The 17272-nt window shown below is 43.4% G+C and overlaps 1 long non-coding RNA gene across 1 annotated transcript in view; it reads right to left on the bottom strand.

The window, feature by feature from the left end:
• Window positions 1–6894: 6894 nt before the first annotated feature.
• LOC307263613 overlaps window positions 6895–17272 on the bottom strand; it is a 59601-nt gene continuing 49223 nt past the window's right edge. The window contains exons 4-5 of the long non-coding RNA XR_013845282.1: window positions 10009–10073; window positions 6895–7766 (exon numbers count right to left, since the gene is read on the bottom strand). This is a non-coding gene — a long non-coding RNA (uncharacterized lncRNA). The remainder of the gene's footprint in view (window positions 7767–10008; window positions 10074–17272) is intronic.

Here is a 17272-nt window from a genome sequence, read left to right as displayed (position 1 = left end):
TCTACCGCACGTGTTTCTTTTCTAACTCAACTCAACATAACCAAGATGGATTAATCATGATATGCTCTTAACATTTAGGAATGTTCTAAGACCCCAGAGCTTTCGAAGAAGTAGGAAGCGTTTCGAATTTCCTGCGAGGACTTTTCTTGGGGCGTCGCTGATAAAGATCACAGCATGTCAACTCTTCTGGGACACATTTCAAGCAGGATGAACAGAAAGACAAAGCCGCCCTTTGAAATACAAACACAAGTGAAGGAAAACCCTGAGCGTGCAGTATTTTGATCATATTCTGTTTCAAGATAATACAACAAAAAAAACAGACCTAATTCTGTCCTGGAATCCTCATATTTCTCTCTGTGGGGATGCATGCTGGATTTAACCTTTACCCTCTTTGTCAAACCTTATCAAACATCAACAGCCTGAATATAAAGTCAGAATAATAATCCAACCAGAGCTAAAGGTGAAGTCAGCGATTCTGGAGACTCAAATTACTATTTTGTCAAAATCAATTAATATCTCCTACCAACTCTCTGCCTGTACGTACGTAAAAAAATGTCCAGTGTCAAGACTCAGCCTATGCTCTGTAAACGGGCATGTTGCAACTACGGTTGTTCGCCTTTGATGACACACCCTTTGTTTACATACCATTTTTACAGAGACTAGTCTGTATTAACACCCGCTTTTTTTTTCCTGCACACATACAGTATAGAGCAGATGGTGTCAATCTCTTCCATATCTTTGTTATGTCCTTGGCTATGTGCACATATGAGTAACCAGCAGTCATATCAGGTAGATATATGTGCAACAGGAGGTGAAACAGGAGAATCAGAAGTGCATGTTGGTGCTGAGGGCCTCACTGGCTGTGTAAACAGGCCTCCGACCATCCTGAGAGCTGATGGCTATCGACCATCATCAAGCAGTGACAGCTCTTATCTGGAAACTATAGCATTGGCTCTATGAAAAACATGTATGTGTGAGTGAATGTGTGTGCCATTTGCCCAGTGTGTTTTAGGTACTCTGTTAAAATCTTTGTAGGAAAATGTTCAGGCAGTGCAAAAAGACAAGGCAGAAAACATGCACGTTGTAGACAATCCCAGTGCATATGAGTGACACACCAGTACCACCGTGTCTGTGCTATCAGTGTGATAGATGGCTGTGTGAGTTCTTTCCTTGTTCCTCACCCCTCCGCCAGCTCTACACATCGGGAGACGAAATTCATGTGCTGCATGTAAAAAGGAACTTTGTGTGTGTGGGTCAAGGGGTCGGTGCATTCTCCGACCAGAGGATTCCTGCAGTGAGCGTGGGAGGCAGACAAACATTCAGGCATGGTCAGCCATTGTACTAGCCTGGTGCTACCAGACCATCGTACTTCATTTCATTTGTACAGAAGGTCTGGAAGTGCTGTAATTGGCAAACGTTCACTCACTTGGAGGCGGGTGTCTGTTGAAGTTTAAAACTATTGGATCTGCTCAGTGCCACTCTGGATTAGCCAACCAATCACATAACGTTTGGGGTCGTGACGTATGTCATGAGCCGGCTTCTGACAGTGCGTTCAGGGAACTCGGAAATTTCCGTCTTCACTACATATTGTAGTCTATGGATCTACCGGTACCTGGCAACGGTAACTTGCTAGAGCCTAACGTTTAGTTATTTGGATGATAAAGGTTGTAGGCGTCCATACTTTCCCGAGCAGATGTACTGGAACACAGACAGGTCGGAACTCGGAACTACCAAGTCGGAAATTTCCGAGTTCCGAGTATAAAGGAACGCAGCATTCAACTGAAACTGGAGCGCGACTTTGACGTCAACGTTTTCAGCCACTCGCTCTGTTCGCTGATTGGATAACCAAAAGTCTGCTTCCGCCCAAATTTCATTTTCCCTTCAGTAGTCAGTCTGGGGATGGGGAGTATTAGTGGGATTTTGCTCAAACACATTTCTGAGTGTCCAATCAGCGAACAGAGGAAGTGGCTGAGAACGATGACGTCGAAGCCACGCTACCATTGTACAGTGGTTATTGACTATTGCATTTATTTGATTATGCATGATGAGTCTGGTTCCGAAAGCAGACGCGGTGCTTAGCTCATTTTATCATAGGGATTTAAAAGGGAATAATTGATTAGTTTTCTTTCGCATTGTTCCATGAGGCAGACATGACTATCCAGAGACGAAGGTTACATATATTTAAAAAAAATAAAAAAATAAAATAAAATCAAACATTTACAGTATGTTGTTTCTCTGTATTTAACATTATCAGCAAATGATATTTGAGGAAAAATTTTCTCATTTTGATTTGAAAAAAAATATTGCCTGGGTTTTACTTTAGACATAATTTTAAGTGCCTGTATGTAGAAGATGGTAGTATATTGTATTTCTTTACTTTTTTTCAAACTGTAATGCTGCATTCTACACTACAGACAATAACGTGGCCGGCTAATTGTAACACACTTCTGTCCGACAGCTTCACCATGAAGACATCATTTATTATCCCCGCGGCTGACAGGTTGACACCCTCTGTCTAAATTCACCAGAGGCACAATGAGACATCTCTATCTGTCTGACTTGTGTTTCCCAAGGTAAAGCCCCAGACTTTCACCAGACCTTTTCCACTGAAGACGACAAGTACTGACCCGACCTTTGACTTGACCTTTCTCTTTTCACAGAGAGAAGAAATGAGAAACGTTTGTCGGGGGGGAACATGCACCTCTTAAAAACTTTTTAGTCTCTTCCATTTTCAAATCAGATCCTTCCTCTTTGCCAGTCAGTAAAGGTCAGACTACTGAAGCATGCTGCTGCTGAATCACCCTCCGCTGGAAACTTGTCAGATTTTCAAGTGAACAAAAAATAAAAAATAAAAAAAATCATCCGTCACAATTTCCCCCCGGGTTCGGACAAGATTTTGGCTCTTGCGGCCCAGTCGGCAAGAGTTCAAACGTGGTGTTTCTATAGCAGGCTTAGGAGTGACGTTCTCACCAAGCAGGGACAACCCAAAAGCGTTTGAGGTGGTCTCTCCGACTGGAATTCTGAATCCAGGAGTGAAATGGCCTGTCAGTGTGATGTATGATGTAGAGGGGACAGAGGGCTGGCAAATCGTGGACTTGAGAATCTCTACCATTGCTCCCTATCCATTCCACGCGGACAGACAGTTGAGCACACATGAATTTATTATACCGTCTCACACATCCGTATGAAATAGTATGCTATACGTGCGCAAAGAATGTGTCATTAGGAGGTAGAAAAAATAAATAAGTACGCAACAATTCTTTAAATTGACTTTAAATCAGGTTGAATGTATGAAAAAGGCCCTCCTTGCTGCTGATCAAGATATATATATATTTTTTTAAAGCAATAAGCCCTGTGATGTGTGACCTACAATATAAAACACCATATGGCAAAATGACTTATTAAACCCATTTGATGATGTGGACTGTAAAGTTCCTCTGTCTATAAATATCTCCTCTCTTGAAATCACTTCTCTCGATAATGTGCTGCGCTGAATCAAAATGTGCTTGCTCATAAGGTCAAGCCCATATCATCTTGTGTCATGATTGAAAGTGATTCACAACACTCTCCAGACAACTACCTCTTTCCCTCCTGCTCTCATAACCCCCTCCCCCCCTCTTCCAACCCACCCAACCCCACCCCCAAAACTCTCCCACACATCCTTGCCCCCGCCCCTAGCCTTAACCACTGCCTCTCTGCATTGATGCTAATAATTACACACTGAATGGATGTGCAGATTCCCATGGATGTCAGTGGAGCCTTTGGCCTGTTCTGTTGCTCCCCTCCTCCTCTCCTGTTTCCCCACGTTCCCCTTCCCCTTCTCAATGGGGATTAAGAGAGAGAGAGAGAGAGACAGAGGAGTGAGGGATGGAGAGGGTGAGAGAGGGTGCTCTTCCAGGCGGAGCGATGGTTTCCCATGATGCAACTGCCCCATCCATGTCACCTTGCCAATCAAGCCTGTCACCACGGACAACACCAGAAACCCTGCCGCATGTTTTGTGATTTTCAGGGAAGTACACAGCCTAAATGTCACTGACAATATGTGTTCATAATTAACTCAAGGTAAATTCCGTGACACATTAGAAAGTGAAAGCCTTTTGGAAAATATAGGTTACGTCTATAAATAAAGAACAATTGTGGAAAATACAGAGAAAACGGGGGAAAGCAGTGGATTCCCACCATTTCATCTGTGCAAGCGGATCGACGTCATGGTCAAAGGGAGCCCACGCACCCTCAGCATGCCAGAGGTAACCGATACCAAGTCAGCGCTCATCCAAGCTCCAGAACCCACTAAAGCTAGACGCTCTCTTCCAAAGAAGTCCAAGGAGAAGGGGCCAGCCCGGCACACCACAGTTAATCACATCACACCACAAGGAACAGCAGGCAAGGGAAAGCTTGAAAATTGTAAAGAGGTGCACATTAAAGTGGGTAAGAGACTTGGCATAAGGGACAAGAGAAAGACAAAAGGCATATGGGAACAGCAAAAAGAGAAAGTTTCTCAATGTCTTTGTTATAAAAATATGCCAGCGCTGCCCTGCACCATACATGAATCTTTCATGCAATATGTAACGTTCGCTTTAAAAAATTGTGGAGCTTTCCCAAGACCAAGTAGTAATTGTGTAAGTTATTTCTTCAGATGCAGCTCCAATTTGAGGAAATGGTTTGGAGTGTGCTTAAAAGGACGTCTATGCTGCAGGAGTGTTTGGAACCAACAAGGTTTGGCTCGGGGGCTGCATGTCAACCTCACTTCAAATTATCCTCATTAACAACAACTCCAAGGGGAAACGCACACCAGCACTAAAAAGTGGCATTTATTAGCTACAGGGTCACAGGTTGCACCAAGCCGAGCTATAGCAGCTCTTCTGGCTCTGTTTCTGTGGGAGAACCCAGGATTTGTTACTTGACGTCATAGACCGATGAATGGAGGAACACCCCAATTACTGCCTTTCTAAAACTGTGGGTGCATAAGAAAAAAGAGGGAAACAAGACAAAAAAACATGACATGAATCTCTTGAAAAGGCAAAATAAAAATTCAAATTAGAAAAAAAATTAAATCGGGGAAGTTGGATGAAAAAAGGAAAAGGTGCAAATCCTGTACACTGCAGCAAAGTCTTCATTAATTAAACAAAACTTAATCGTTGCTTGTGGGCTGTGTGTCCATAAGGCCCTAGCCCTCTTTAAATTCCCCCGATCTTCCTTTTTGACTAACACACACATTCCCTCCCTCCTTGAACCTTATGAGACAGAAAGTGAGACACAATGAAACTTGGCATAGCTTCAAGCGAGGGCTCAGCGTGCCTGACATTAAATGTTGGTGGCTTCATACTTCTTCCCGGAATCATTTTCTTATTGCAGCGAATTAGGTCATCACCCCCATATAGACGAAGAGACAGTACTACTCAGTTCGCCTCTTCTTCTATCATTTCCCATGACTGTTTTAGCGGCAAACATAGAACAACGCTGCCTGCGCTCATTATGGACAGCCAAGCCGCAATATACTGCCAAGTCCTGCCCCCGGGCCCAGCTCTGTTTCCTTGACAACCCAGCATCCAGGAACATGGAGGGGAGGGTTGGTTTGTGGCCTGGTGCTGGTTGTGATGTGTTGTGGTGTGTGTGTGTGTGTGTGTGTGTGTGTGTGTGTGTGTGTGTGTGTGTGTGTGTGCGTGCATGATGTCATCCTGTGGCATGGAGGGGGGGGGGGCAATCAAACCCTGAGAAAATTATGTCACCTTTTGTTGAGCCGCTCCATTCAGGGCTATAGAAGTGCAGTGAATTGAAGCTGCCGAGAGGTCATTTTTCCTCTGAGCTGTGTGTATGTGTGAGAAAAAGCGGGGGAGAAATAAAAAAAGGGGAGGGGGGTTTTGGAGGGGTAGTGGGAGGGGGGGGGGGAGTGCTGCAGGGAAGTCCATTGTGTACATGCTAATTTTGTTGACCATAAGCAGGGCCATAAAGATGTCATGAAGCTCAACTTCCAAAACATCAGCGCCGGGGCCTTCACAGACCTTTTTTTTCAGATGGCATTGACCTCTTCCCCCCACAAATGTGTTCCTCAATATTATCCCTATGATGCTTTGAAACACTTGTCAGAACATTGTCAAGCGCCCAGATTAAAAAGCCTGAGCACGCTGCAATGGAGCCTAACCCGGACTGCTTTGTTTTATCGCAGAGAAAGACAACAATGAGCAACCCCTTGAGGAATAATTACAACCCTTAGCAACCCTCGCAAACCCATGTTCCATCCCCTGCAGGGCACCATAGCTCCCCTGCTTTTGAGGCAGTCCGCATTGAATCACAGCTGAAATTGACAGTGAAAGACGGTTGAATAGGAAGCTATACTTGCAGAACTTATTTAAAGTAATAGAGAAGAACACAATGCATGTGCTATGTACAAAAGGAGCTGTGGGGATTTCTATCCACATAATGGTAAAAAAACTCCCTGCAGTTTTAAACCCATGTTGACACAGACATTGACATTAAGTACTTCTCTATCAACACCATACATACAGGGTTTACATAAACTAAACTGCAGAAGGTCATCTTTTACTCTTACTTCTAGAAGAATAAATTGATACAAAATAAATTGTGCTTTTTTTGTAATACATTTGTATATACATTACAACTCCAAAATTGACTTGATATTAGTCAAGTGAAATCCTGTGATTTCCAATAACACTTTAGTTTTGTCAGCACTTAAATGTCACAATTTTTTCGATTTCCACTTTCCTTTGCTTCTCTTTGTGATACGTGATAGCGATCCTGGTAGTCCTCCTTGTAGCACAATGGCACGTACCGGCCTAACTAGTTATTGAGCCAGTGTGAGTAATGGCAGCGGACACATAACGAACATCCTAAAAGCTATTAAATCCCATAGATCAAAATCAAACAGACAGCAGCTTGGATAGACTTTTTTATTTCTGCCAACAGGATTTCCCAGACACAACACAGTTAGGGATAGGCATAAATCTTGCAAATAAAAAACGGTTTGACAGGATTATTAATCAATATTAACACAGGCTGTCACAATGAAATGCGGTGTCAATAGAAGATTTCTTTTTTTTTCACCTTGATTACAATGGCTTCTTTGTAAGATCAACTTTCATTTCCAGTGAACGAGCAATCTTCCTGATGAATCTTTATCTCACAGTGTATAAACTATATTGCACACTCTCTACACTAAAAGGTTGTATGTGACTGCACTGCTGGTGTGAGCGGCTGCCTCCAGTCTGTAGAAGAAAAAAAATAGAACTACAAAAAATGAAAATAACTTAACTGATTGTTTTCCATTTACAGTTCCAGCACTTGTTGATCTGGTCTCCAAAATAACACAGTATATGTCACAACTGCAGTGGATGAGCAACAGTGTGAATAAACAGGGCAATATCAGAAGCAGATGTAAACGGAGGAAGACATTTTTTTTTTATCCTGGTTCAATTTAGAAAATAAAAGTCATCCAAGACATCCATTGTGGTAACGACGGTAAAATGTACATTCACAGAGGCTGACTTTTCCTAATCGAGCACCTATTCCAGACAGGGTTGACTGGTCCGTTCCATAATGTCGGAGCAGCATAAATACACTCCATTGTCCCAGAGTTTATGCCACAGCTTCTCCCCATCCAAGCTCCAAGCTCCCGGGCGCTGCATCCTGACACCAGGATTGTCAGTGATGGAGCATGCAGCATGCTGTTTCGCGGGCCATGCCAGCAGCACACATCTGCTGCAGGGGGATGCTGGTCTTCAAGTTCAAACTGGGATTACGTTTTGATCCTAGAAACAGAATACAAGAAAACTAATGACTGACTCAGGCCAAAAAAACACTTCAAGCTTGAACAATGACACATGTTTCTCTTATACACTAAAGGAAAGTTTTAGGTATTTAATCCATATTGGCAACATGTTTCTTTGAGATGTAAAAATAAACTGTTGCAATGATGTTGGTTGAAATATATAAGCAGGGATTCATAAAACGTCAAAAACGTGATCAACACAAACATGTGCTCTGCTGATTTTCTCTTAACAGATATGGAACGGATTTGGGTGCTTTTGTAAAAAAAACTTTCCACACAGAACGGGATTGAGGATTCAAACTGTCATAAAGAAGTCGCAGATGACCGACTCTAGAGCCTGATCAACAGCTGACACGATCCCATTATGAGTGCATGCAAAATCCAGGCTGAGTTTTTTGTGTGGATACAAATGACCAGGCCTTGTAACATAAAGCTGGAACAAGCTACTTATCATTCTCATTCCAGAATTACCAGTATTTATTTTTATTCTAGCCTGAATGTCCCTTGATTTCTTTTTGTCCCATCATTTTTTATCACACCCATTCTAATTATGATATTTAAGAAGAAATACACTGAATTTCAATGTCTACACCATTGTAATTCAGTGTATTTCTTCTAAAATGTCATAACTTGCAATTCAGTGCAAATAACAATATAGATAATCGCGCGATAAAAAAATGTACGCCGTTAAAATGGGTTTGCATTAATGCCGTTAATAACGCATTAAACTGACAGCACTAATATATATATATATATAAAATGTATTATTAAATAAATACAATATCACTTTATCTAGAATAGAAATGTGTGAAAAGTTGATAAGGAAGAGAGAAAATCTCATATAGTCTCATATCCGTAACAGCTGGGTGAGTGTGTCTCTTTCTTGTGAAAGCAGAGTTAATCAGTTTACAACATCTGCTTTTGTCAGAACATCCCGCAGTGAGGTAATGCATGTAGGTGGCCTATTGACAAACCCTCCCCCCCCCCCACACACACACACACAAACACATCTTCCTCTCAGCCCTGCGGTTGTCATGGCAGCAAAGTGGCAGGACCGGCCTGTCCCGCTTGTTCTTTGCCCGGGGAAGGAACGTGTCATACGAAAAGTAGTCATCCATCAGTGTCTCTCATCTCTCTTTCTGCCTGTCTGCACCTCTGAGCTGGTTTACCTGTGAGGAGTCACCTTCCACCAGTGTGTACAGGACTTGGCCTCACTCTCGCACTCTTTCTTCTCCTACCTCCCTCCTCCCTCTCTCCTCTCTGTCTTTCCACCGGGCCTCACGTAGGGTCATGTCCTTCCAGCTTGCTAAGCTAATACAATCTATTGCTTTTCCTTTTTGGTTGTATGCTTTTACAGCCTGGCCGGTCAACAGTCATCATTGGGCCTGATTTCTTCTATCACTCCCTTTGCCCTTTCCTCTGGTTCCTACCTTCCCACGTTTCTCTCCTATGCCTCACCTTGGAGCCCAGCCAGTAGAGCAGCATCAGCACACCAGGTCTCAACCTGCCTATGAGTCTCAGCCTGCCTGTGTGCGTCTGTCTGTGCCTGGGGCTGCCACTGAGGACGGCCCCTATCACCCTCTCTCATCAGCACATCTACTGTACCTGTCTGCTGGCACCCTGCCATCCGCACACACAGTTCCACTTCATTTACCCAGAGAACCTGGTAGAAGGAACAAAAAAGACGATAATGCGAGCTTCAAAATCTATAGAAAATAGAACTACTCATGTTGGGGGTCAAGCATGTTTGACCTCCACTGAGAACACCCACGGTTACCATGAGAGGCGCACGTATACAGTACCACTCATTCAGCCTGCTGGCCGCCTCACACAAGCCCATCAACAGGTTGCTTTGAAGGCCACCGACTCTGAGGTGGGCCATCAAAGCATATCTTCATTCAGTCCCACTGAAAGGATCTGAGGCTCCTGAAAGACGCCGTGTTTGAAGTGATATCTCTGTGCCACTGCATTCTTTACCATGCTGTCATGACTTGAGTTACCCATTAAAACAAAAAAAGCAAGAACATGGGCATGAAGCCAGTGCCACCACCCTGATCCTGTCTCACATACATGTGGACTAGCCTTTTGCTTCCTCTGTTTGTTGAGTGAATGTGCCGTACTCCGGGTGTTTATAGCAACTGTCAGTTCATAATACGACTGCGCTGTGTGCGATCATATATTCCACTGAATGAAGATCAGACAAAACACAGAGTCATCCCTACCTGTTGAATCTCTGGCGATCATGTTTCCATTAGTCAGCCTCTTTTCGCTGCTCACCGGAGATCATCTGAAAAAGATAAAGGATGGGGGAAAAAAAACTCAGATATCATTTGGTCCAGCTTTGCCCAAACTTGCTTGACAACAAATATTTATTTTTTTCCTGCACTGAGGGAGCAATCTGTGTTCATAGGTGTGATGAGGTTATTGTGCGAGTTGGAAGACGACTCTCAAATAAGATGCAAGAATAGATGAATTTTCTGTTTAACCGAACAAGGCAAAAGTTTAATTTACCAGTTAACCCCGCTGTTCGCTAAACTTACGGGGCTGAATATGTCACCTTGTTCATTGCTCTGATTGGTTGTAGTGCTATCCAATTGCATGCAGTGGTATTTGAAATGCATGCGTTGGTGCCGCCCCTTGAGTTGGGAAGGTCTATTGCTCGTGGCCAGAGCCTACATCATCCTATAGATGTGGGTCTGGATTTCCAGGCTACAATTTTAACCTCTTCCCACTTCAAATAAAACTGGTCTAAGAAATCAATCCTTTTTTGACCAATGACAGATAAGCAACCAGTGATGACAGAATGATATACACAATGCTTCAGCTGAACTGGACATAAGTCAAGAAGACCAACTTTCAGAGTCCAAGAATGACACCAATGCCAAAACGTGACAAAAAGTGTTTATCCATTCCTCAAATGAAGGGGAAAAGGTCCCTCACATTTACCTGCTGCGACTGCTACCTTTTTATTGGCATTATTGTCAAAGCTCTCGGTCAACCAAACAGCCACACAGGCTTTCTCCAGTATCTTCACAGAACATTTAAAACGTCAGGAGTGGCGACATAAATCACCTCACTTTGTAGTATGTAAATCTAAGGTTACAGTGGAGCTCTGCAGAAAGTTGGAAGGTCAGAAGATTGGAGGCAGTCAACGTGGCTTTTACTGTAGGACCAATTGAATATAAAAAGTGGTGTGCTGGTTTTTATTTTATGGGGTCAACTGGTTCAGGTAGATACTGAATGGAAGGTTTTCTTGATACGGAACATGTTTAAGACTCTCTGGACCAAATGGCAGCTCTTTATCCAAGTCATGAACAAAAGGTGCTCTCTGCTTCTTCTGCGTTTCACTATCCCAGACCTGTAACCACAGCAACAAATGCAGTGTTTCCGAGTCACACAAAAGCCTGAAATGAAGAACCTTTCTTTCAGGTTAAGAACTCAAGAGAGTCGAAGGGGAAAAAGGCAATAACAGGTCGACGGGGAACAGAAACTGAACACCGGTCAAATTGCTTCCCAGAGTTTTTTGGAGGACATGGTAAAATGAGTCTTGCTTTCCGTTCCCTTTTAAAATACCTTACCCTGGCACCATGCAGGCACCATAGGTAGTTGTGCGCTGGTCCCCCTTTCTTTTATATCCCTTCTTATATTTCCGTTTTATCGTATACTGAGCTACGTGAGTTATCATGTACACCCGAAGAGGCTGGAGCTTCATGTAGCTAGGTTAAGCCTTCGGATGAGGTAATGTTTATTGGGTTGGCGTGCCAGGAGAAGGGTTTGTCGGGTCTTGATTAGCTCAGGGGTAGGGGCTCTGTCTAATATTGGACACCCCTTTGTGTGGTGAGATTACTACCTTATGAAAAACTGCCCCTGCTGACACGCCTGATGGGATCAGAGCTTCCTGCCGGCTGCATCGCCCTGCTTATGAGCTCTCCCCGCACACAGGAGAGAAAACACACAACCACAAACACTGAGCACACACACACTTGAACTCGACGGAAAAGACAAGGCATGGAACCCTCTGAGATACACACAACTATTAAGGTTCTGTGCAATGCTTACGTGTGAACCAACAAGCACACACGTGGCTGCAAATGTCACCTCCTAGGGCTCCCTCTCTTCCACTCGTGTATGCGATGACCACAGCCGATGACCCCCACACGGAAAACAACCTGCATGTATTAACGAGACCAGATGACACACGAACACACACTCATGTGCCTGCTGACTTGCTTTAACTGTGGTCGTCTCCTCCGGCCACTCTTCCAATGAAAATCACATGATGGACAACATCCAGCTCCGAAAAAGAGAAGAAAAAAAAACATCAACAAGCAATGTGCAACCAGGATTCAGAGGCAAGGCTCTCAGGGGATTTGATCCCAGCAGTCCTCTGAAAGAGAGCTGAGGCTATAGGATGATTTCAATTATTTGATATAATTTCTGATGGTCCATTAGTTCAAAATAAAGCTCTGATTATAAGTGATGTGTAAACACAAAGTCGCAAACAAAACCTGCATCAGTTTGAGTCCGAAGCAGAGCTGTACTTTTTTCCAGATGTGTAATGGGCTGATAATTAGCAGTGGCTTTGCTTTCATATAACCTTTCTCAAAATTAATCTTGTTTAAAACAAGGAGCAACTGAATAAATACAGCATTCTGGTTTGTTCAACCGCACAGCAAACTTCAACACCTTTCTATTTATAACTGCTTAGGTGCCTACAATAACAACTGCTCATATTTCTGCTGTGCATTTTGTAGAAACAAATAAATACTTGCAGGGTGTATACACACACACGCATGCACGCACCCATGCACCGTGGCACTGAAACCCGGTCAGGGACACTGGCACAACCTTGCGCCAGTGGTCCTTTAAACCAGTCATGTGAAACGACCCGCTCCCTTCTGTAAATCAGATTACATCTCCGAACTGGGGACTGCAACCGACATGCGCGCACACACTTAAAGCTCGGGGCTCAGGTCCATACAACACACTCACACTCACGCATGCGCGCGCACACACACTCACACTCACGCATGCGCGCGCACACACACATACACACACACCTTAATCAGCTTTTCGTCTTGTCCAGTATCAGCCAGATCCAGAAACACAGCCCTCAAAATGTGCATATAAACATACAGTAAACAGTATGTAATGTATGGACTGTGTAGTTTATACTAAAATGAATGTAGCGAAGGCCACATATTTAATTCAATATATACAAAACAAAATAAAACAATAATTTCTTTTGTTAGGGAAACTCATGGAGGGCTGTGATAAGCCTTCTTTTAGCAGCGCTCGACTGCTGTTTGGCAGCGCTGCAATGGAATGAGCACATGTGGAAACATGTTTATAGTGTGTTTGGCAGGAATGCAAAATGATTCAGGTTAGCAAGAACTGATGTGTTAAAGCAGGAAAATCTCACAAGTTTTTTTCATCTTAAATTAGTGTCAAATGGGATCCTGGGTCAGTGATTTTTGTTTTCGTAACAGGTTTAATTATATCAATGAGTGATAGAGTTGGCACATAAATAAGTAGATTGGATGGTTGAATGAGCACAGTAGGAGTGATACAACAAGGTCAGCAGGCAAATACGTTCATGCAGTTTATGTGGTTCTGTTGACGTCTCTGCACATTTTAGCCTTTCTGATCCGATTTTTCAGAAGAAGGGTCAATCGAAGTCACCATATAAAATAAACTGTTTGGATGATTGCTGGTAAACTGGTGGTGCCAGATTAAAGCCAGACATGTTGGAGGAGGAACAAGACTCCATCCCTACAGGATGAGTCTCCGCTCTGCTAATCAGAAAGAACCTTCAACTACATCAGCATGTCCCTCTGGCCCAAACCAACTACCAAATCCAATTTTCCCCCTCACAACTTTTTCGGAAAACTTTGAAATACATTTTCTATCACGTCTGGAAAATCCATCGCTGCTGCCTCAGTGTGAATCATAATAAGCAAAATCCTAAACAGATCAGCTATGAAGTAATAGCTCATGGTCCGTGCTTCTTTTTGCCCTTGGTGCCATAAAGGTCAGAGGGTGGGAAGTTGTGGGTGGCAGGAAGCTGACACAGTTGGTGCCTGCAGTAGAGGGGGTTCAGAGGGATCTGTCAGCCAGCCCAACTCAAGTCCAACTCTAGCGGGTCATTCTCTCTTCACAGTGACATCTGAGAAGAGCAGCGAACGCAGACCGGCAGTGAGGGGAGAATGGACCGCGCCCCTGGGTTGGATTCCACTGGATGCTCAGATAAGACGACAGGAAAGGGCAGATTGGGGCAGGGCATCAGGGGGGAAGCTGGCTGGAGCTACTGTTACTCACAGGAACCACTCACTCATCCCTCAGATCACCTGCCACACCTGTGGAGGCCCAGCGTCAGGGTCACCTGCCAGAGTTGGGAATTGACACCCAGAGTCTCAGATTGGACTCGACATAAAACAATATAGGTCAACCAACACAGCAACTGTGTATGTTAAATGAATGTATGTACAGGTACATTGACTTGACTTGTAGTGGTGGTTGAACATGTGTTTAGGTCAAATATACACATATATATGTATGTGTCCATTTAGGTTTAACTCAGCAGGCAGCCATTGGTTTTCCATTCATTTACAAATTGAAACACACCTGGAGAGAGACCTGAAACCTGCTTAACATCAAGTGATCTTCTCTACATTTTTGCCAAAGTTACATTGTCATTTGAAAAGTGGTTGCTGCAATGACAGCAACACTGGTCGCAGCTTTGCAATTATCCCGTGAGTGAGAGTGAGAGTGTGTGAGTGTGTGTGTGTGTGTGTGTGTGTGTGTGCGCGTGTGTGCGTGCGTGTGTGCGCGCGTGTACCATGTGACAACAGAATTAAATGCTCCAGGTTGATGTTTATACGATGCTAAAACGTGTGATGACAGTAGCATTGCTTGTTACAGCATCTAAAATAGTCAGGATTTGCAGTTGTTTTATGTAGCTGTAAATCAAATACCTTAAGTCAGAGAAAAGGAATAATGTGGGCAATGGGAAAATGGTGGTATTTCTCTTTGTCTTCTTACATTTATATAGGATAAACAATTGAATAATTAAATTATAGAAATTCCCCAAAACTGCTGGCCTAGTAAAGTAATTGGGTGATGTAACTCAAGAGACATATGGTCAGTCCTAAAGCACGGATTCATGACAACACAAAAACAAACACACACGCCCGGTAAAATAAACCACAATGTTGTATCTTCATCTGGAGTGCATTTCCTGTCCTCCGGGTTGGCATATGAGCACTAGTTCCTGTTTTTACACCACTGTATATCCCTACTGTAGCTCCCTGTCTGCACAGAAACAACTGTCTCACCACTGGAAACAAGACAGAACTTTATAAGGTTAAGGACCATGACCTGAGAATTCTGTTCTGAGATGTGCACGGCACATTTGGAAAAATCTAACATTATGGATAACGTTGGCTTCCAATATAGTTTTGACAAGCATTGTTCCTAGTTTTGTTTAATTTCTCTAAAACAAGAACCAGACCAATCATCAGGGTCATACTCTAAACCTAAACATACTCAGAGATGGAAAGTTAGGGGAGAATTAAGTTTCCTCGAGCTGCTCTTTAATAAGTCAAAATAGACAGCTCAACTCTCTGCTTTAGTTAACATTCACTGGTAAAAAATAAAATGAAAATGGAATGGGTCAAATTTGACCAAAGTGTGAAGCGAAGAAAGGCAATTTCCATTCAGCAGCAACAGTGGTGGAAACTGTCTTGTCCGAAATAAACATGTCAAAAGAATGATCTGCTGCCACCTTTTTAACATAGTACAGGTTACTGACCAGAAGTGGTCACAGGAGCTGTGAAATGTTAGCTTTACAGCAAAGGTAAACAGCCTCTCCCATGGTGGGCCTTTACCCTACACAGTGTACGCACATGTTTCCCATTGTCGTTAAAAGGAAAAGGGGATTAAAGTGTAGTGAAGCCGGAGCCACAGTCATACACCCCATGGTGGGATCACAGTCCTCTCAGGTCTTTCAGTACTGCTGATGCAGCCAAGTTGGAAGTGTTTGGTGTGTAGGGAGAAGCGGTGGCCAGACCTATCTGATGGACTGGTTTGGGTCCCCTATACCCAAATATGAGGCCTTTCTTTGGGGCTGAGGAGGCCTCCATGTTACAATGTTGACAGAACAGCCTGGCTGTGGCTGGGGCAGACACTCACACAAACACAGGCTGGGTAAGGATTATGAAAAGGTGTTGAAACCAAGGGAATTTTGCTGTTGAGTGGCCCAATGCTGTCGCAATGAAAAAGAGATCCCCTTCAAGATTAAAATTAAAGACAGCAACAGTAGACGAGAAAGAAAGAGGTAAAGCAAGGTTGGAAGGAAAACATGAGCAGAAATAAAGCTGGGCAATGATCATCGGTCTTGGCTGCCATATATACGGTTTTCACCCCAGGGCATCAGGGTCAAATAGGCCACATTCAGGTACCACAGGGGACAGTTAAATCAGGAGACTGTGACTGTGCAACCAATTAAAGGACACTTTAAAAAGGCAAATAGTGGAAGGGGCATTGAGGAAGATATGCATAGTGGAGCATATCTGCACTTACCAAAACTGCCAATTAACCAGCACCCCATGAAGCTCAGCTGTGACTGCTTCAGCTGGACAGCTTCCATGTGCAGTGACTAAAAACACTTTCTGTGCAGGCTTAGAAAGGAGGGTTAACCAGTGTTCGAGGGTATACTGAGCTTGAATGAAGCTGATTTTCAAAAAAAACTGGACTCCGGTAAAAGTGATATCTTAAAACTTGTCTTTACTGCTCTATAACGTTGGACTACCTAAAGACTTGCCCTGTGACTTGACAGCCAAAACATTTAGTCACCTATAGTTTCAACCTGATACTAAAATATACAGTGTTTCATAGGCCTTGCATCCCAACACACAATGCATAGTTTAACACTGGGACACAACACATTTGCTTTGTGAAACTTTTACCACAGGTTGGAAATGAACATATTTAAATGCCTTGCCACTGACTTGCATCTTTATTTGGAACATTGCTTATGAAGACTTGACTTGGATGCACCCTAAATGACTTGAAACTGGAGCTGGCGATGCCCTAAATCATGTCTAGTACACTTTCTCCATCCAGTGAGATGGGACTCTCACCCAGACAAGTGGAAGTCAAGCATTCCAAATAATTACAAAGTGTCATTCCTTAACGTTTGGCCTCAGAGCGTACACACATAAACATAGATAATTAGATGTCTATGTCATCTATACGACTGTCAATCCATTATCTGCTTACATTTGGGAGCAGGATGCTAAAGTGTTTGTACAGATTTGCTGGACTTTTCTGACCCCAAAAAAAACCACAGTAGGTGAGGGCGTGCGGCATGTTAATGAGCATGTGCGTGGTCGTGTTATGAAACTGGAAACAGATTTATGTAGTGTGTGGGGATCAGCTCTTTAAAGGTCACACTGAACAAGTTAGCTCTGCTCGGTAAAACCCCGT

This window comes from Ammodytes marinus, assembly GCF_949987685.1.
Source record: "Ammodytes marinus genome assembly, chromosome: 16".
NCBI lineage: Eukaryota > Metazoa > Chordata > Actinopteri > Uranoscopiformes > Ammodytidae > Ammodytes > Ammodytes marinus.
The sequence above is the reverse complement of the archived record's forward strand: the minus strand, read 5'-3'. Positions and strand labels throughout refer to the sequence as shown.